Genomic DNA, 23,304 nt, shown 5'->3' on the forward strand with positions numbered 1-23,304 from the left:
TTGCCACTCTGCTAAAACACACATAAACACAACACAGTACGGTTGGCTCGTAGCACAGATTACAAGTGGCTTGGTTTCATGGGTCAAGCGTACTGCAGTGTAGGTTTCAGGTTTTAAATCTGTATGTGCTGGTGTAAAACCCCCTCCCACACCTGCCCTACATCCATCCACTCATCCTGGGAGAACCGAAATGGCATTGCTGCAGGGAAATTGGGGACTACATGGGTCGGTTTACTAATCGAAGGCTCACAAGGCCCACATGGAGATCAGGCCAGTATGATCACTGGTTGAATTCAGATGACACTCACATTCCAACTAATCTAAAGATGCTCTGAGCCAAATTTCAAATAAGTCACACATCCGAGACTAATCAACTCCAGTGCCCCAATGCAAAGTATTTAGACTACGTCGCAATGCCAAGTTTCCACCTGTGAACACGTATTTCATAACTCAGGTCAGACACAAACATTCAGTGTGTTTTGGTGTTAACAGAATGATTAACAACCTTCATTACACGAGTACCATGTATGTGTAAATCACACCAGGATGACAAATAAGAACATTGTGTTCAGATGCCGAGAACAAACTTACAGGGAGCTTTTACTTTGCCTCCTCATGCTTGTTAGTAATACTTACACATTTCACCTAGCGGATGATCAAACAGGCAAAAACATCTTAGCAACCACTTAGCCTCTTTCCTAACCACCTTCTCTTATACTGTATATGGTGTGACCTAATAATAGCTCATGTGATTGAGTCGTCAGGTCAAAGATGTGATACACTCAAACGGAGGTGATGGAGTGTGTAAATGTCTATGTCTGCCTGTGAGACACCTCAATCCAAACACAACATCTGTTTCTATCTGTCTCTCTATGACCTCATTAACTGCGGGAACCAATCAGATTTCACGACCCAAGACAGTGTTCACTGCATCATTTTCTCAGTCAGCATTTTTGTATTGTTCTTCAGTCAAAACATATAAACATCCTTAAAACAAGATAAATTTACGTGAGAAGGAACTGTTCATTTAAGGCTACACAAGTAATCACCAAAAACTATCATTTTATCTAGGTCTGCTCCTGTTGTGTTAAAGCTTTCTGTCTTGATTTAGGGGTGTAGGTCTGCTTGTTTTGGATGCGTAGCCTACATAAATAAAATGATATTTTAATGAAATACATAAAGAATATGGTATTGTAATCACACAAAATAAGTATTTTAATGTAAAATCTATTAATCAAAATTAATAGCAATTACAATATCAAGGGAAATAATCATCAATTATGATTTTTGTCATAATTGTGCAGCCCTACCCTCATATGACACAATATCCTAGCCACTCTTTTCCATATAATGAAATCTATCAAGCTCTAAAATGACTAAAAAAGGGAACAAAAGAAGGGCTGGGCGATATGACGATATTTATCTCTTATACACGATATAACAGGTCAATCGATAGAGATTTTGCTATATAGTGTATATTGCGATATGTAAATATCAATGTGCGTGGCATTTGCGTATCTATCAGTGGGCAAGACTTCACGTGAGACTCAATCCAGCATTGAAAGTTTCAGCGAATTCAATGACATTCACCTTGTATTCAGTGCTTCAATAGTGCTAAATATGCCTCTCATCTGACACGCACATCTGTGTTTCACGTGAGTGTCGTGTGCGTATAATAATAACAATACTGGTCAACAACTGTTACGCTGCTAGGAAGGACGAGACGAGAGAGTGGGGATCCAAATGCAGAATATTTATTAAGGAACTCAGAAGATGAAGAAGGAACAATGATGAACATAAAACACTGGAGCAAAAGGGAAATCAAACATAACAGCAGTATGCTGGCTAAGAACACTACGTGCTAACTACAACAAACTGACAAGAACCGACCATGAGTGAACGAAACAAGAGGGTATTTATACACAAATGAATAATGAGGGAACAGGGAACAGCTGTGGAAGATGGAGGGCAGGTGAGTGAAATCAAACAGTTGCATACTGGGAAATGAAGTCCATGAACAAGGGGAAAACTAAACAGTCACTGAACAGAACTGAAGGTGAGGGAAAAACACAAGGCAGTTCGTGACAGAACCCCCACCCTTTAATGGGCGGCTCCTGATGCCCAAAGATGGATGGGAAGGGCGGCAGGGCCAAGCAGACCAGGAAGGATCCGGAGGATGATTCTGAGGCCAAGGCGGAGTTGGCGGACGATCAGAAAATTTCTGATTATCATTGTCCCATGTCTGCCAAACATGTTGAGTGATCCAAACATCATCTGCAGCCTGAATCTGAACTTTTGATCAGATTTTAGGAGTGAATGCACTTAGCTGCATAGAGAGCTATAGGATGCTCCCTTGCTCCCTATTTAGTGAATAACTTAACCTCCAGTGTGCTGTTTGTCTGCACTGGTCTCAGAACAGTTAGAAATGCACCTTATTTTCATCCTAACTCCATATAAAGCCTCTGAAAGCAACATTTTCAGCTTTTGGATGAACCCATTTATTCTCAATGTGATAATGTACAGTGAATATATATTAATGCATTTACTAATGTTAATGAATAGAACCATATTGTACAGTGATAACAAAATAAAATAGAACAAAATGTATATTAAAATGAAGTGAAATGACCCACAGATGTGTTAATGTTGAAAGTTATTCAGAATAACATGTTTTTTCTACTTTTGAGGAAATTTGGTGCCGGTGTACACATATGTGGACATCATGTTTATCAGGGCGCTGATGCGTGAAAAATGAACAGATTATTTAAAGTGGCATATCAAATGAAACTAGAGACTCTCCTCTTTACAACCAAACAGGTTTCAATGGAAAAACTTAAAGAGGTTTATTACCAGAGACACTTTTGTTGGCGCTGTGTCCGTAGGAGTGCTTCACAGAAATCAACGTCATGTTGTTGTGTCACGTGACTCGGTGCGGCAGAAGTTTAACCCTTAAATGACAGTCTAGAGTCTTGTGAACAGTATTTAATTGGTTTTTATTCATTTAAGTTATGCGTTGCGTATAGCGAAGCCAAAATACAATGTCCACGCATGAGGCCGCGGGGGTCGCACGAGGTTATGGTAAGGTTGATTTAAAACCAAGTTGAGTGTTTGTTTTTTTACTATGTTTGTCAAGTTCCAAATAAAGAGAAAATTATAAAATTTTATATAAAGTATTTAGTTAACGGACTGGATTATCCAAAAATAGACATTACAAAATGGTTATTTAATATATAAAACCATTTTTGTTGATTTACCAGAAAATGTTTACTATATTGTGATATATATCGTTATTCATATTGTGATATAAGATTTTAGCCGTGTCGCCCACCCCTAAACAGAAGTATCATAAATGTAGTCCATACACTACATATAATCCCAAGTCTTCTGAAGTCACAGACCCAATTTTAAGAGGTTAGTCACATAGACTATTTTAATATTACTTTAATGTAAATGGCAAGTAAGTTAGGACAGAAATTTCATTTTTGGGTGAACTATGCCTTTGAATTGGCAAATAATTAGTTCTTGTTCTACGCATAAACCTCACAAAATTCTATTACATTTATGCTTAAAACAAGAAAATATTACTTGCCAACAGCAGCTATAGGTGGCTGGGGAATACTGCTTTAGTGTGTGTGTGTGTGTGTGTGTGTGTGTGTGTGCGTGTGTCCTCCTGAGCATTCCTGAGCAGTGCATGAGCTCCTCAGGAATGTAAAACAAACCCATTATGTGTGTGAGACGCAGTAACTGTAGTGGTGCAGCCCTAGAGGAGGAGCCACATGTGTGCCAACATGAACACCGAATGACAAATCTTCTGTCTCTCTCCCCCCAACTACTGCATAACCAACTGACATCGCTAAAGCAAACACACACACACACACACACTTAACCCCTCGTTATCAGCAGGTTGGGCGACCGGGTCAGCTTCTGTACTCAACCTGTCTTGTGTCTCATCTCGCTGACTGATCACGCACGCACAGACAGAGAGGATTTAAGGAGCAGGTGAAGAGCTGTATCAACAGGATTTCTGAACACATAAAAACGTGTGTTCACTAAATGTCCAGCGTCAAACCTCAAGAATAGAGTTTAAATAGGCCTAGTTCTAATCCCAAACAAACGACTAATGATGACTACGCAATGATTAGCGAGGATGATGACGATAGGCTTGCACTTTGATTAAGTGAATACTCCTCACGCATCTATTTGACAAGCAACAGCAACCCTTACCATATACAAAGAATGATAATCATATTGTGTCTCATGTAAGCTAACTGCAAACATGAAGCAAATAAATAAATGATGTTCCAAACAGGTTCAATGGAATGTTCCATGTTCAATAGAAGTTAAGCTCAATCGACAGCATTTGAGACAAAAATGTATTTCGACTTGTCCCTCCTTTTCTTCAAAAAAATCTAAAAATCAAGGTTACTTTGAGGCACTTACAATAGAAGTGAATGGGGCCAAATTTTGGAGGGTTTAAAGTCAGAAATCTGAAGCTTATAATTTTATAAGAGCACTCATATGAATTCTTCTGTTAAAAATTGTGTATTATTTGAGCTGTATTGTTGTTGAAATCAACATCTTTGTGGGATTACAGGGTTTACGGCATTGTAAAATTGGAGATAACTTTACTCAGAAAAGTTTAGTAAGTGATTTTATCACATTAAAATCATGTTAACACACATGTTGTTTACGTTTTGTGTCTATACCTTTGAAACAGTGATGATTTTAACATTTACAGATTGGCCCCATTCAGCCGCCCATAAAGGTCCCAAACAGAAAATGGCTAGCAAGAACAGGTCAATGGCCTGAAAAGGTTTTCCTGGTAAGATGTGTGGCTTAAGATCCGTCATCCCTGGAGTGCGTGGACGTGCCAAGATCACACTCATTTCCAAAGACTGCATCTATTATCGAAACGCCGCATACCTGAAAGGCTCGTGTGGAAAACAAACAACAGCACCAATTCTGACACAAACCTCAAACAACACATTTGAAGGCATTAGGATGATAACAGTTTCAATCAGTCAGATTATGTTTATCTTTTTGCCTGCCCTTCTCTTCCACACTGACATTCTTTATTTAAGGGCGGGACCCAATGCAACACAACTTTGGAGGTGACATTGTTGTTAGATCATGTCAGAAGTCACATGGTGTGGCAGGTGGTTGTCTAGGAGAGTCCTGTCGTGGTGTGATGTTGGCCCTGACCCAGTTTGGGGTGAGGCGCTGGGTTGCACTGGTCTGTGTGGGGCCCGCTGTGGCGGGAACAGTTTGGCCGTTTGTGAACGTGATCCTTAACATTAATAAACATTGGGGTCTTGTTTTACTCGCGCCATTCCCCAGTCTGATTAGATGGGAATTAACTGTGCAGTTTAATTTCGCAGCTCAGCATAATTTATGCCAAAACACCTTCAAGAGAATCCTAAAAACATGTCACCCAGGAACAGCGATCAAAGAGATGCTAATACTGTAATAAAAAAATGCATTTAACAGATTCTGCACAACTGAATCCAGAAATTAAGCGCAAAGTGCAACCAAAGTGACCATGTCAGAAATGTGACGTGCTCATAAGGACTCATAAATTACAAACTTTCGCTGACAGTGGTGACCTTCTCTTAAATCAGATGCATTCTGGGTAATGTGCCACAGTTAAAGGATCCAATCATAGGCTATGTTTGGAATGGAATTCTAGTGTACTGCTTTCTGCATGCTGCACAGTATATACTGCCTACTGTTTTTTAAAAGTATATGAAACAGTATGCAGTGTGCAATAGGGATGGGATGATATATAGGATTTCGATATATCGCGAACCAAAAATATTAAGGACCATATCGTGGCATAACTTGATATTTCGAAATTTGCTTTTAGAAATGTAAGTACTGAAATATCTGGACAATCACCTTGTTTTGATGAAAAGTGCTTCAAAGCGGATCATTTCCTCCATGTAATGTGTGTCCATCAAAGATGAGGCAACTCCACTTTCATTGAATAATGTGTCTTAATATCCTTTCTGTTCTTTACAGTCAGATAAAAAAGTAAAAAGAAATATACATTTTAATCTCGTTGATGCTCGCTGAACTGGAACACTGTGAGCCGCTCGTTGAACTCTTAAAGTGACAGTAAGCTTTTTTGCATTTCTTATACAAATGTATGTAAACTCAATGTTATTACTTGTAAATTGTACACATTATTTCAAACAGTGATAGCTCATATTTCATTATACTGTATAATATTAATTAATATAATGTAGGATGTTTGATGACAAACATTTTGTTCAGTTCTGTTGCTTGTTCTGCACCTGATCAGCCTGAATGTAGTGCACTATTTTTGAAAGCTTATTTGTTTGTGATCTTTTCTTATAGAGAAAGGTATACGAGCAACTCTTATTATTTAAACTTTGAGCATTTATATTGTGTATTAAAAAACAAAATTTTATGAGAGATTATAATTTGCATTTTACTCATTACACAATTTTTAAGAAAATAAAAAAAAAATGTATATGGAATCAAGATTATATCGAGTTGAGGACCTCATATCGTATATATCGAACAGAATTGTGAGATAACCATATCGTCCCATGCCTAGTATGCAATGATAAACATTTTAAACAGCAGTATGAAACATTGTCACGTGACCTTACTATGTTGAATGTTTATTTCAGCAAGTGGCATCCAGTTATCATCTTGAAAATAAAGTTCCCACTTTATATTACGTATCTTAAACTACTTTGTACTAACATTAAAATGCATTCAATACAACATTGTTCTGAAAAATTCTCACAACATTCACATTTGCTGCAACTGAAATTGAGGTACGGGTTAGGGTTCAGGGTAAGGGGTAGGTTGGGGTTAAGGGTAAGGGGTAGGTTAGGGGTTAGGGGTAAGGGTAAGGGGTAGGTTAGGGGTTAGGGTTAGGGGTAAGGGGTAGGTTAGGGTTAAGGGGTAGGTTAGGGTTAAGGGGTTAAGGGTAAGGGGTAGGTTAGGGGTTAGGGTTAGGGGTAAGGGGTAGGTTAGGGTTAAGGGGTTAAGGGTAAGGGGTAGGTTAGGGGTTGGGGTAAGGTGTAGGTTAGGGGTTAGGGGTAAGGGGTAGGTTAGGGGTTAGGGGTAAGGGGTAAGTTAGGGTTAAGGGGTAGGTTAGGGGTTGGGGTTAAGGGTAAGGGGTAGGTTAGGGGTTAGGGGTAAGGGGTAGGTTAGGGGTTAGGGGTAAGAGTAAGGGGTAGGTTAGGGGTTAGGGGTAAGTGTAAGGGGTAGGTTAGGGGTTAGGGGTAAGGGGTAGGTTATTGGTTGGGGTTAAGGGTAAGGGATAGGTTAGCGGTTAGGGGTAAGGGGTAGGTTACGGGTTAGGGTTAAGGGTAAGGGGTAGGTTAGGGGTTAGGGGTAAGGGGTAGGTTAGGGGTTACGGGTAAGGGTAAGGGGTAGGTTAGGGGTTAGGGGTGAGGGGTAGGTTAGGGGTAAGGGTAAGGGGTAGTTTAGGGGTTAGGGTTAAGGGTAAGGGGTAGGTTAGGTTTAAGGGTAAGGGTTAGGTTAATGTTAAGTGAAAGGTTAACAGTGTAACTACAGATGTAATTAAATGCTGGTACTTTAAATGTAACAACACTTATTGACATAATAAGTATATTGTATCAAATGCTTAAGTACATTGTAGTTAAAGACACCTAATATAAAGGGGTCGAAAATTTATGTTTTATTTTCTACTTTTGTATTTTATCCAATTTTGTGTATAAATGTTCTGACATTTAGCAGACCGATTGAATGAGTCAACTCTTTTAAGGGGTCAAGACAAGTACACTGCATTGTGGGATACAGTATACAGCGCAGTGTGCTCTGGTTTTATACAGCACATTTTGGCAAATTGCCTACTGTAGTATGTCATCCCGGTTTTCCAGAAATTCCAAATTTTGTATGCATTACACATACTGTTTATACTGCAGAAATGCTACAAATAGTATGGTAGTTTGCCATTTTGAACACAGCCAAAACAAGTCTACACAGAACTAGCAGGAGAATTTTGCATTTATGATGTTTGTCTCAGACAACAACGCAAATCCATGTCCATTTGACCTTTATCCAAACCTCGCTCGTACCCACGGCAGTAAAAACAAAAACAAAAAATACTGTTCAAACATAACAACAGTACTGTTCTCAAATGATAAACTCCACACTAACACTTGCAAAAATATCACATACGGCTCCGCCCACTGCAGATGAACCTGATGGAAAATTCCGGTCTGAGAAAGCAATCAACATCTTGGTTACGTCTCGAATAAGGGCAAGCAAAATCTACTTGTATCTAAAGTCAAGAACATGTTTGGGTTGAAACAAACCTTCAATGTTTCACAAATGCATACAGAACAACACATTAGCTAGTGACCTGCCTTGCTGTATATTGCCTACACAGGCAACTACCTTTTAAGACAACATCCTTACTGAAACTGAACCTTCTAAATAAGTGATTTGAAATGCTCTACATAGGTAGCAACTCACGTGCTTCATGCAACAGACTCAACTTTATTCCACAGATGTTACCACGTACCACCATTTTTACATTAAACCACAACACACTGAAAAAAAAAATAGTTTAAACCTAAATAAAATTAGACTATTTATGCCATATTTGCTGTGCTATTTATTTTTTATGCATATTAGAGTATCTTGTCGTTAGCTTAGCATCATACGAGCAACGCAGCAAGTGTGTTCAATCGTAAAAGCAACATTTACCTCCACGTTTAGCTGCTTCATTATTACAAAAACATCTTGTATTCTTGGACACAGTTTACCACAACACTGACAAGAAAATAATAGTTTAAAGCTTAATAAAAATAGACTATTTACGAAATATTTGTGGTGCAATGCATTTTTTACGCATATTAGATTGTCTTGTCATAAGCTAGCTACATGCAAACGTTACTGAAATTTAACCTTCTAAATGAGTGATTTAAAATGCTCTACATAGGCAGCAACTTGTGTGCTTCACTTGAAATGAACAGGAGACTCGACACTGTTTAGCAATACCACAGACATTAGCATGTTGCTAAGCTAATGACACTCCAAGCGTAAAAAACAACAAAGGACACATAAATATTGTGTAAAATAGTAATTTTTTTATTAGACTGAACATTTGTTTAATCATTGTCTTCATGTTGAATACATTTTAAGTTTACGATCAACATTTCTCGACTTGTCCAACATTTTCAATTAGACTTAATTTTGCAAGTTTGTCGCAATGCATTTTGGGATTAACTTTTCTGCAAAGGATGCATGTGATGCTGCCTTTGAATTTGGACAAAAGATGATATCTAAGAAGGCTTTGTATCAGGAATAACTTTTGTGTTGGGACTGCGCCCATAATGCCTAAAATGCTGCCTACTTAGGCAGCTCACTAGGCTATGGAACAGAGCTAATGTTGTGGGGTTATTAGTCAGCTCGTTCTAGTGCGCAAAAATAAACAAGCTCTTCCTGGATATTCAGAGTACACAAAGCATCTTTATCTACCACATCTTTTCAACAGTTATGAAAGCCATTAGCTTTTTAAATATTTATCTCTATGTCCACAGTCAAACCCACACACAGAGCCTATTCTTTCAGCTCCTTTAATTATTAATCGATTCAATGTGAATCATTTATGTTCATTCAAATGTTTGCAAGACCCAGCTCCTGAAATTAATTCATCACATCATTTTTTAACTCCGTTTGTCTTGCACCGGGTTACGTGGGCACCCTAGCCTGCAGGGAGGGCTGACACAAGCTGTGCATTACGCAATTGAGAACGAACCAAGGGTGAAAAAAAATCCTCACAAGTTAAAATAGAGGTGCATTGTGTGTGATCTGAGATACTGCTTGCTAAACTGTTGGTCAGAGCATAATGGCTTTTAATGCAGATTACATAACCATGATTAACTCTCACACCAGGGTGGGTCCGTCTTTAACATCTTAAAAGTGCAGATTAAAAGGACAGGAAGTGACATTAGAAGTAGTTTTGAATGACAGTCCATTATATGCAGAGATTTGATGTGACATTGTCTCTGAAAGGCTTAGCGCTGTAGTGAGATTAGCAGAGTTATTCATATTTAATATTTTAATCGTCTTTAAATGGGTCACAGGGCTTCAAATGAGAAAAAGATCGACTTTCAAACAATTGTGTGGATGTTAAATTTTTTTTATCAGAGTACAGATGCTGAGACAAACACCCGTGATGGTAGTTCTGTCCCAAAACCTTGTGAGCTGCCTAGGGCTGTTCTAAAATATAGCCAGCTTTCTAAGATATCTCGTTTGGCCAACTTTGCATGTATCGTTCAAAGAGACAATCACAGAATGCACTGCGATCATCCAAGATACCAAATGGAAGCGAGAGACTGCATATATTTAATGAAATACTGAAAAGTATTGATAAAAATTGTATCTAAATAAAAATAGACTACTTATGAAATATTTGTAGTGCAATGTGATTTTTATGCATATAAGAGTATCTTGTCATTAGCTTAGCAACATGCTAATGCCAAACTTGACTGAAATCAATTGTGTGCTGCTTCTCTTGTCCATGTATTCAGTAAACTACAACAAGGCCCAGCTTCCAAAATTCAACCATTACATAATTTTACACAGACGCACTAGCCTGCTGTAGTGTGACCAGTCGTCCCCGTTTTCCGGGGACAGTCCTGGTTTTTGACGGTCTGTCCCTGACTGGAGCTGTCCCCGGAAATGTCCCCGTTTTTACTGCACTTTCAAAACAGTCCGCAAAGTGAAAATTCATGGCAAGAAAGCCCAAATTGAAGACTACCAGCAACAAGGTTTACGGTGTGCTGTTTATTTTGACCAACAGAGGGGGCTGCTCGCTGTAGCAGCTTTAAGTCATTCGTCTTCCTTCACTGATTACTTGTTCGTGCCAGTTTTGCCATTAATCATCATCATCAGCTTTGAGGTGAGCCACATACTATCTAAGTTATAAAGATGTTATATTGTTATGTATCATGTCAAATTAATGCATTTAAAATAAGAATACTAATTATTATTATACAATATTGAATATCTTTGTGTCAAGACTACATAGCGGAAAAAATCCCCAACAATTTGAGGCATCTAAGGGGGGCAATCAGCCATTCAGAAATGAATTTCAGGCCCTGATGTAGTACATACAGTAAGTATTTCATATGATTTCAGTTGTAATACTGAGGGAAATGGTAGTCAAGTGAGCTCATTTCTTTTGAAATTTCTCTGCCAGTTTGCAAGCAAGCAAGTTAGCAGCCCACCGTCTTACTTTTAGGAAAGTGCCAGGTAAAGATGAAGGAAAAGAAGAGAAGAGAGTAAGAAGATAGTAAAGGGCAGTTATCCCTGTGTTGTGGATTCAGCTGCAATAGTTCCTATATTCAACCATAGTTTATATATGTTTGATAAGTTCACGTTTATGCCACAATGTCATCTACTGTACAGTGTAGAAAAGAATGAAATCATGTAACAGAAGACAATTAAAAATGATCAACTTTACCTCCGTATTTCAATTTCATTGAGCCATATTCAACAGAGTATGATATACTATAGTTCATCACATTACTACATTCACCATGGTCAAAATACATCACATCCGAATTGTCCCCCTTTTTTAATTCATAGATAAGTAACGTGAAATTTCAATTACATATTTACCACTGAACTAGAAATGTCCCCATTTTTCATTTCAGAAATCTGGTCACGTTAGCCTGCAGAGTGCTGACACAAGCTATGCATTATGCAATTGAGTAGCGCCATTTTTCAACAAGAAAAATAGTTTAAACTTACATAAAAATTTACTATTTATGCAATAATTGTGGTGCAATGCCTTTTTATGCATATTAGAGTATCATTAGCTAAACAACATGCTAACGTCAAACTCGATTGAAATCAATTGTGTGTTGCGTCTCTTGTGTTCCAAATCAGTCACTTATGAGGTTCCATTTCAGTTAGAATGCTGCCTGATGGCGCCATTCTTCTCATGTTTAGCCTATGGAGCAAATACATGCTTTTTCCCTATTCTCTGTTTGCTGTATTATAGAGCACTACAAGCCAACTGAATAAATGATGCAGCTAAAAGTCAGTGAAAGTGGAAAATAATATGAATATATATAGTATTATTATGGCTTTTTTTGACACGGACATTTTTTTCCTCTAAGGACCTCTGAGTGACTTTTTTAAAATGACGCACAAGGGTTAAATTTTAGGCCACATCCACACTAATATGCTTTTGTTTAAAAACGCATTAATTTCGAGACATTTTCGTCCACAATGAGACACTGTTTTTGTTAATCGAAAATGCTGCTTTTTAATTCCAAGTGGATAAATTTGAAAATGCCATCATTGCGTTGTAGGGAAAACAGAGATTCGAAAACTATGCTGTGTTTATTCCCTTACAAAAAATCTAAACTTGCCGCAAACTACTTATTTTCACATGCAAATGAGCCTTTGATTTGCTGCAAATATGGAAGTTTGCAGCTTTTTCTTGGTAGTGGTGAACCTCCGGCAAACCTTTGGCAACAACGGACAATTTGCCGCAAATTTGCCACAAAACTCATTTGCATGTGAAAACTATCAGTGGCGAATTTGCCATGCACTCTCGATTTTCGTAAGGGTTGTCATGTGACCAAGTCATGTGATCCATTCAACCCAAAACAATCAAGCTGGTGGCCCGTGTTGTTGTGCCTACTTTCCACTTTGATAGCATTGTTAAAAATAAATGTTACTTTGTACAACTTTCACGTAACATTCCTTCAAAGGTGACGGGAAGTTTCCTTGGAATTGTTGTCCGGCGGCGGAACACGAGGACAATTGCATTTCAAACCGTACATAGAAATGATGAAAGTTTTTTTTGCATGCGCAGTAAGGTGATTTAAGCGTTTTCAGACATTTCAGTGTGGACATGGAACTTCCAGAAAACGTTTGAAAACGGCAGTGTGGATGAAGGGCATTTCCAAAACGAAAACACGTTTTTTAAATTTAACTGGATTAATGTGGATGTAGTCTTAGGTAACACTTCACAATAAGGTTATTAGTTTACGCAAATTTTCATACTCATTAGATGTCACAAATAGTTAACATAAACAAACAATGAACAATACCTTTACATCATTTATTTATTTTGGCTAAACTTTATTTCAACATTATTACAAATACATTTTTAAGAGTCCGAAAACATATTAACATTAAGTCATGTTAGTTTATTATGTTTGCATAGTTAATGAACATGCGTATATGTGCGCTTCATGCACTCATCAGATGTCTGGGGGAAGGCGGCTTGCTGCTGCTCGCAAATGGTGTTTTTTGAGGAGACAGCTGATTGCAAGGAACTCATTTGCATCTTTGTTTACACTGCACGCTTACGCTCGTGTCCAAGGTGAAGTTATCGCCACTGTCATCTCCTATTATACCCTATATTAGTATTTATATATAGTATTTATAAGGTGTATAGATAGACAGAGAGACAGACAGTATTTATAGTGTTGATTGTACTTGTATGTCATTGTGGTGTCATTACATTTTTGGGACTTTCAGGAATGTGTGGATCCTCGTGTGTTGTCGAAACTAATGATGTCGTCATCGGCTAAAACGCATGCGCAGGTTACTTTACTTCCTGAACGAGTGCGCACCCGAGTCCGAGTTGCTTTCACATTCACGTGAATCGCGCTACAGTTCCATTGCAACCGAACACAGACCACCTCCTACAGGTAGTCTCGGGTTCAGTACCACAGTGCGCTCCCCGGTCCGCATGACAGCTTTCACATTACCTATTTTTCATGCGAACCGTGCTGTGTTTTGAACTAAACAGCCAGTGTGAAAGCCCCCTAAGTTGACTGGTGCATTTAAAAAGAGATATTTAAAAGAGTGATTGCTAAAAAGAGCACCACTATTGCTACGGTATTGCTCATCCTGCGCATTTTGTGCAACGGACATGAATGACACCTCAAACCATGCAATTTGTTGGGAAAATCGCACTAATTCCTGATAGGGATGATGTATCACCTACATCACCCAGACATCTATCTGGTGTGCATTTACATCTGGAAGATGTATTTTTTAGGTTGTTTGCTCATCTGCAATAAGATGTTTCCTCTCGGATGTCAATAAGACATTCAGCAGATGTCTTTGAGATGTTTATGATTTAGAATGTTTGTAAATCTGATGTTTTTAAGATGTTTAGCAGATGTTAATTAGAATGTGATGCTTTCCAGAAAAAAAAAAATATATTAAACAGACATCTCGGAGATGTACAGTAGGTATACAACAGTACACTATAACCATAGAATTTTCATTAAAAAAATAAATAAAAAATAAATAAAAATTATTTTCCATAGACTAAATGCTAAGGTGAAATTTTTTTTTTTTGGATCATCACAGTCTGGGATATGTCAACAATTAACAACATCATTTTGATGCATTATTATTTTTTTTGTGCAGTGTCAGATTTAAAAAAAACAAAAAAAAAACAAAAAAAAACTCACTCAGGACCTTAAAAATTAAAATATATATGAAAAAAGTATATATATAGAATGTACAGTATTGTACTGTATTGACATTCAGGCTGTCGGTTGATAGTCAGTTGTTAAGAGAGACATAATATAATGACAGTAATATAATTTATGACAGTCCGGTGTGAGATAAAAGAGTAATAAAGTGCAGGGATGATGTATTTTGATCGTGGGAGATCAAGAGTTCAGAAGTCTGATTGCTTGGGGGAAGAAGCTATCATGGAGTCGGCTGGTGCGTGTCCTGATGCTGCGATACCGCCTACCTGATGGTAGCAGTGAGAACAGCCCATGGCTCGGGTGGCTGGAGTCTCTGATGATCCTCCGAGCTTTTTTCACACACCGCCTTGTATATATTTCCTGGAGGGAGGGAAGCTCACCTCCGATGATGTGTTTGGCAGTTCGCACCACCCTTTGCAGTGCTTTGCGGTTGTGGGCAGTGCTATTGCCGTACCAGGCGGAGATGCAGCCAGTCAGGATGCTCTCCACAGTGCAGGTGTAGAACCGTGTGAGGATGTGGCGGTTCATTCCAAACTTCCTCAGCCGTCTCAGGAAGAAAAGGCGCTGATGAGCCTTCTTCACAACGACTTCAGTGTGGACGGACCATGTGAGTTCCTCAGTGATGTGGACACCCAGGAACTTGAAGCTGCTGACTCTCTCCACTGGTGCCCCATTGATGGTGATGGGACTGTGTTCTCTGTCTTTTCTTCTGAAGTCCACCACAAGCTCCTTTGTCTTACTGACGTTGAGGGAGAGGTTGTGCTCCTGACACCAGTGTGTCAGAGTGTGCACCTCCTCTCTGTAGGCTGTTTCATCATTGTCAGTGATCAGACCTACCACCGTCGTGTCATCAGCAAACTTAATGATGGCATTGGAGTTATGTGTTGCCACACAGTCATGTGTGTACAGGGAATACAGTAGTGGGCTGAGAACACAGCCCTGCGGGGCTCCAGTGTTGAGGGTCAGTGATGAGGAGATGTTGCTGCCTATTCTAACCACCTGGCGTCTGCTTGACAGGAAGTCCAGGATCCAGCTGCACAGCGAGCTGTTTAAGCCCAGAGCCCGGAGTTTCTCATCTAGCTTGGAGGGCACTATGGTGTTGAATGCTGAGCTGTAGTCTACAAACAGCATTCTCACATAAGTGTTCTTTTTTTCCAGGTGGGAGAGAGCAGTGTGTATTGTAGATGCAATGGCATCATCAGTGGAGCGGTTGTTACGGTAAGCAAACTGCAGCGGGTCAAGATTGAGTGGTAATACAGAGCAGATGTAATCTCTGATTAGTCTCTCAAAACATTTGCTGATGATGGGGGTCAGAGCAACAGGACGCCAGTCATTTAAACAAGTTATTTTCGATTGTTTTGGAACAGGCACAATGGTGGATGTTTTAAAGCATGTGGGGACTACAGACAAAGAGAGGAGAGGTTGAAAATGTCCGTAAAAACACCAGCCAGCTGGTTCGCGCACGCTCTGATGACGCGGCCCGGAATGCCGTCTGGACCCGCGGCTTTGCGGATATTCACCCGTCGGAATGATCGGGTTACATCCGCTACAGAGACGGAGAGTGAACTAACCTCTGTAGCTTCGGCCGTGAGAGCTCTCTCCGCGAGGGCGGTGTTATTTCCCTCGAAACGAGCATAAAAAGTATTTAGCTCATCTGGGAGAGAGGCAGCGGTGTTCATGGCGGAGTTTTTATTCCCTTTAAAGTCCGTGATGATGTTAATTCCCTGCCACATGCTTCTAGAGTTGGTGGTGTTAAACTGTCCCTCAATCTTACTCCTGTACTGGCGTTTTGCTGTTTTGATAGTTTTTCGGAGGGCATAACTGGCTTGTTTATGCTCCTCCGCGTTCCCGGAATTAAAAGCGGAGGTCCGCACATTAAGTGCTGCGCGAACATCGCTGTTGATCCACGGCTTCTGATTCGGATAGATTCGCACAGTTCTGGTCGGAATCACTTCCTCTACACACGTTCTGATGAAGCACATTACGCTATCAGCGTAAAGCTCGATGTCGTCATCAGAGGCGGACCGGAACATCTCCCAGTCCGTGCGATCAAAACAGTCTTGTAGCGTAGAGTCTGATTGGTCCGACCAGCACTGGATCGTTCTGAGGGTGGGTGCTTCCTGTTTCAGTTTCTGCCTGTAAGCGGGCAGAAGCAGAATGGAAGAGTGGTCCGATTTTCCAAATGGTGGGCGGGGGAGGGATTTGTAGCCATCCCGGAACGGAGAGTAGCAATGGTCCAAAACCCGGTCCCCTCGTGTGTTGAAACTAATGTGCTGGTGATATTTTGGTGCGACTGATTTTAAACTGGCTTTATTAAAGTCCCCGGTCACAATGAACGCGGCCTCAGGGTGCGCGGTTTCCTGCTCACTTATACTCCCATACAGTTCCTTGAGTGCCCGGTCTGTGTCGGCTTGTGGGGGGATGTACACAGCAGTGATAATGACCGCTGTGAATTCCCTCGGTAGCCAGAATGGTCGACACAGAAGCATAAGAAATTCCAGATCAGGAGAACAGAAAGACTTGATAGAATGTATGTTCCTCTGATCGCACCAGGATTTGTTGATCATAAAACATACACCACCTCCTCTAGTTTTACCTGAGAGGTCTTTCGCTCTGTCCGCTCGGAGCATGGAAAACCCCGCGGGTTCAATGGCTGAGTCTGGAATCTCCGCAGACATCCAAGTTTCCGTAAGGCAGATAACGCAGCAGTCCCTCGTCTCTCGTTGGAAAGAGATCCGCGCTTTCAGCTCGCAGAGCTTGTTATCCAGAGACTGAACATTTGCCAGTAGAATAGTGGGTAGCGGGGGTCGATTTGCGCGGCGTCTTACTCTGATGAGAACGCCGGCTCTGTTTCCCCTTTTCCTCCTGCGTTTCCGCGGCCGTGCTGCCCAGACAAAGGGCTCCGCTTGCGTGTTTGTAAACAGCGGGTCGGCATTGAGGAATGTGAAGTCCGGTTTACGGTGTGAGATCGCTGAGCCAATGTCCAAAAGTGTTTGTCTGTCGTAGACAATAAGGCAGGCAACATCCAAGACAAGAAACATAAGAATTGTAAACAAAACAAACAAACCATTGCTAAGTTGTGTCGGAGCTCGCAACGCAGCAGCCATACTCGGCGCCATCTTGAGTCCAAAAAAGTCCATGATGGACTCAAGATGGCGCCGAGTATGGCTGCTGCGTTGCGAGCTCCGACACAACTTAGCAATGGTTTGTTTGTTTTGTTTACAATTCTTATGTTTCTTGTCTTGGATGTTGCCTGCCTTATTGTCTACGACAGACAAACACTTTTGGACATTGGCTCAGCGATCTCACACCGTAAACCGGACTTCACATTCCTCAATGCCGACCCGCTGTTTACAAACACGCAAGCGGAGCCCTTTGTCTGGGCAGCACGGCCGCGGAAACGCAGGAGGAAAAGGGGAAACAGAGCCGGCGTTCTCATCAGAGTAAGACGCCGCGCAAATCGACCCCCGCTACCCACTATTCTACTGGCAAATGTTCAGTCTCTGGATAACAAGCTCTGCGAGCTGAAAGCGCGGATCTCTTTCCAACGAGAGACGAGGGACTGCTGCGTTATCTGCCTTACGGAAACTTGGATGTCTGCGGAGATTCCAGACTCAGCCATTGAACCCGCGGGGTTTTCCATGCTCCGAGCGGACAGAGCGAAAGACCTCTCAGGTAAAACTAGAGGAGGTGGTGTATGTTTTATGATCAACAAATCCTGGTGCGATCAGAGGAACATACATTCTATCAAGTCTTTCTGTTCTCCTGATCTGGAATTTCTTATGCTTCTGTGTCGACCATTCTGGCTACCGAGGGAATTCACAGCGGTCATTATCACTGCTGTGTACATCCCCCCACAAGCCGACACAGACCGGGCACTCAAGGAACTGTATGGGAGTATAAGTGAGCAGGAAACCGCGCACCCTGAGGCCGCGTTCATTGTGACCGGGGACTTTAATAAAGCCAGTTTAAAATCAGTCGCACCAAAATATCACCAGCACATTAGTTTCAACACACGAGGGGACCGGGTTTTGGACCATTGCTACTCTCCGTTCCGGGATGGCTACAAATCCCTCCCCCGCCCACCATTTGGAAAATCGGACCACTCTTCCATTCTGCTTCTGCCCGCTTACAGGCAGAAACTGAAACAGGAAGCACCCACCCTCAGAACGATCCAGTGCTGGTCGGACCAATCAGACTCTACGCTACAAGACTGTTTTGATCGCACGGACTGGGAGATGTTCCGGTCCGCCTCTGATGACGACATCGAGCTTTACGCTGATAGCGTAATGTGCTTCATCAGAACGTGTGTAGAGGAAGTGATTCCGACCAGAACTGTGCGAATCTATCCGAATCAGAAGCCGTGGATCAACAGCGATGTTCGCGCAGCACTTAATGTGCGGACCTCCGCTTTTAATTCCGGGAACGCGGAGGAGCATAAACAAGCCAGTTATGCCCTCCGAAAAACTATCAAAACAGCAAAACGCCAGTACAGGAGTAAGATTGAGGGACAGTTTAACACCACCAACTCTAGAAGCATGTGGCAGGGAATTAACATCATCACGGACTTTAAAGGGAATAAAAACTCCGCCATGAACACCGCTGCCTCTCTCCCAGATGAGCTAAATACTTTTTATGCTCGCTTCGAGGGAAATAACACCGCCCTCGCGGAGAGAGCTCTCACGGCCGAAGCTACAGAGGTTAGTTCACTCTCCGTCTCTGTAGCGGATGTAACCCGATCATTCCGACGGGTGAATATCCGCAAAGCCGCGGGTCCAGACGGCATTCCGGGCCGCGTCATCAGAGCGTGCGCGAACCAGCTGGCTGGTGTTTTTACGGACATTTTCAACCTCTCCCTCTCTTTGTCTGTAGTCCCCACATGCTTTAAAACATCCACCATTGTGCCTGTTCCAAAACAATCGAAAATAACTTGTTTAAATGACTGGCGTCCTGTTGCTCTGACCCCCATCATCAGCAAATGTTTTGAGAGACTAATCAGAGATTACATCTGCTCTGTATTACCACTCAATCTTGACCCGCTGCAGTTTGCTTACCGTAACAACCGCTCCACTGATGATGCCATTGCATCTACAATACACACTGCTCTCTCCCACCTGGAAAAAAGAACACTTATGTGAGAATGCTGTTTGTAGACTACAGCTCAGCATTCAACACCATAGTGCCCTCCAAGCTAGATGAGAAACTCCGGGCTCTGGGCTTAAACAGCTCGATGTGCAGCTGGATCCTGGACTTCCTGTCAAGCAGACGCCAGGTGGTTAGAATAGGCAGCAACATCTCCTCATCACTGACCCTCAACACTGGAGCCCCGCAGGGCTGTGTTCTCAGCCCACTACTGTATTCCCTGTACACACATGACTGTGTGGCAACACATAACTCCAATGCCATCATTAAGTTTGCTGATGACACGACGGTGGTAGGTCTGATCACTGACAATGATGAAACAGCCTACAGAGAGGAGGTGCACACTCTGACACACTGGTGTCAGGAGCACAACCTCTCCCTCAACGTCAGTAAGACAAAGGAGCTTGTGGTGGACTTCAGAAGAAAAGACAGAGAACACAGTCCCATCACCATCAATGGGGCACCAGTGGAGAGAGTCAGCAGCTTCAAGTTCCTGGGTGTCCACATCACAGAGGAACTCACATGGTCCGTCCACACTGAAGTCGTTGTGAAGAAGGCTCATCAGCGCCTTTTCTTCCTGAGACGGCTGAGGAAGTTTGGAATGAACCGCCACATCCTCACACGGTTCTACACCTGCACTGTGGAGAGCATCCTGACTGGCTGCATCTCCGCCTGGTACGGCAATAGCACTGCCCACAACCGCAAAGCACTGCAAAGGGTGGTGCGAACTGCCAAACACATCATCGGAGGTGAGCTTCCCTCCCTCCAGGAAATATATACAAGGCGGTGTGTGAAAAAGCTCGGAGGATCATCAGAGACTCCAGCCACCCGAGCCATGGGCTGTTCTCACTGCTACCATCAGGTAGGCGGTATCGCAGCATCAGGACACACACCAGCCGACTCCATGATAGCTTCTTCCCCCAAGCAATCAGACTTCTGAACTCTTGATCTCCCACGATCAAAATACATCATCCCTGCACTTTATTACTCTTTTATCTCACACCGGACTGTCATAAATTATATTACTGTCATTATATTATGTCTCTCTTAACAACTGACTATCAACCGACAGCCTGAATGTCAATACAGTACAATACTGTACATTCTATATATATACTTTTTTCATATATATTTTAATTTTTATTGAATAATGTGTATCTATATAGTATCTATATAGTAAAAAACAAAAAAAAAAAAAAAAAAAAAAAAAAAAAAAAAACAAAAAACAAAAACAGCATATTGTATACTGTGCAATGTATGTTATTATTGTATATTGTTGAGTGTAATTGTGTATAACAGATGTTTAAATTGTGTTGTGTTAATTTGATGTTTTAAGTTGTGTAATTATGTATAACAGATGTTTAAATTGTGCTGTGTTAATTTGATGTTTTAAGTCGAGTTTAATTATGTATAACAGATGTTTAAATTGTGCTGTGTTAATTTGATGTTTTAAGTCGAGTTTAATTATGTATAACAGATGTTTAAATTGTGTTGTGTTAATTTTATGTTTATTGTAGATTGGCGTATGTCTCATCACTGTCACGACTGCTATGTTGATCGGAACTGCACCCAAGAATTTCACACACCATTGCACTTGTGTATATGGCTGTGTGACAATAAAGTGATTTGATTGATTTGATTTGAGAGGACAAAAATGTCTGCGTCAAAAAACTACCATAATAATATTATATATTCATATTATTTTCCACTTTTAATGAGTTAATTTTTTTAACCAAAATCAGTCCTGATCATAACTACCAAATATTCATTCATTTTCAGGTTTTTAACCCTTTAAATGCCAGTTTGTTTACATAATGCCTAATTATATTACATAAAACTGTTGTTTTTTGACACACACACACACACACACACACACACACACACAAACACACGCGCACGCACGCACGCACGCACACACACAAATTTCTCAACACACACACAAAACACACTCTGACATCCATACCAACACACACACACACAATTTTATCTGCATCATTTATTCAGTTGGCCTGCAGTGCTCTATAATACAGCAAACAGAAAATAGGGAAAAAGCATGTATTTGCTCCATAGGCCAAACATGAGAAAAATGGCGCCATCTGGTGGAAAATATACAGAATTTATATTTTGAAGCCAGGCCTCCAGAATGAAAGCATAATATCATAGAATTCATGATTTTATGCTTTAATGGCACTGGGATCAAATATTGCAGTTTTAATGGGTTTCAGTGGGGACATTTTTGTCCAGAAGGTCCTGAGTGTAACTATTTTGTGTACACAGTGTATTATAGATGTATTATAGGTTGAAACTGAGGTTGAAATATTAAAATTCCCCCACAAAATACTCACCTTTGGCAAAATGTATGCTGTTGGCATTAACACAGCCAAAAGAACAGAAAAAATGAAAATGAAAAAGACAAAAATGTCCCGAAGGTCACACAAGGGTTAAGCTTGTTTTGCCAACTGCCATAAAATAGAAGAAGAACAACAACAACACACTTTTATTTGCTGGAGGAACGCAGTAATGGAGACGCATGACAAACATTCTGTCACGCGTGAAGTGAGGGAAGGACCCAAAGCATAACGCGGCAGTCCCATAGACGTTCTATGGGTGGTAAACTGGCGAGGAGACAAGATATTTTTTAATGGAAGTCTATGGAGGAGATGCTTCATTACGCTGAATAACCTGCTTTTGTGTCCCTTTTCGCCTCCTGTCTCACGTGTGAGAATTTAAAGTTTTAACACTGCATTAATCCTCGCGATAGTAAGGGTCATTCTGGTTGGATACCCACTGTGCATGTGCTATCTGGGATGATTTTCACCTGCTGGACGATACAATGGGGTGGAAAGAACCTCATAGACTTACATTGAAGGAGGGACTAGAGTCATATCTAGACACCAGAATATCAGAGACTTGAGGGTGGGCTATTTTGACTTGGGCCACTAAGAAAACACCTAGCAACCACTCAGAACACCATAGCAACCACAAAATAATGCACTAAAAAACACCTGGACCACCTTAGCAACCACACTGCAACGTTCCTGCAACCAACCGCATCACGGCAGTGAGTTTTGCCCATGCAAGCACCACTAACATTTTCTTTAGAAAATGTAAAAATCTAGTTACTTAATAAATGTGAGCATTATTCTAAGGAAAAAAGGGACCACTAATATCATTGCCCATTTTTCACAGACAAAACAAAGTCCCGCCATACACTATTTGCTCAGAGTATTTTATTTCACTCACAAATACATCAGATTACAGTCGCTAAAAGCATTGCGAATGCTGTTTCATGTTGTTTTGAAATTTAAAAAAAGAGGCAAAGCAAACAGAGGACAATGTGTCAAAACCCTGACGAGACTCACTTTTCACCAAACACTATTATTAGCAGGCATTATTGAGGAGCGCTAGAGCGTGTGAGGGTCAGACCGTGTTGGACCTGGATGGAAAAAAATCTTCAGCAGTTAAAGGCCTTTACTAAATAAAGATCTTATGCAACAGTCACCAAAGTACGGTCACTGGTGTTGTGAAAAGAATAACACATTATATTTACTTTTTCGACTGAATCCATAGTGATCTCTCAGTCTATCCATCTCTGAACTAAAGTCAAGAAATATAACTGTGCCACTGTACAATCATAAAAGTAGCAATCATTATAAAATGTATATTTCCCAGTCCAGCA

At 40.9% G+C, this 23,304-nt stretch overlaps 1 protein-coding gene across 1 annotated transcript in view; it reads right to left on the reverse strand.

Moving 5' to 3' along the window:
* LOC127425229 (solute carrier family 45 member 4) overlaps window positions 1–23,304 on the reverse strand; it is a 69,941-nt gene that overhangs the window by 39,286 nt on the left and 7,351 nt on the right. The gene's annotated exons all lie outside the window — the stretch shown is intronic.

This window comes from Myxocyprinus asiaticus, chromosome 34 (assembly GCF_019703515.2).
Source record: "Myxocyprinus asiaticus isolate MX2 ecotype Aquarium Trade chromosome 34, UBuf_Myxa_2, whole genome shotgun sequence".
Taxonomy (NCBI): Eukaryota; Metazoa; Chordata; class Actinopteri; order Cypriniformes; family Catostomidae; genus Myxocyprinus; species Myxocyprinus asiaticus.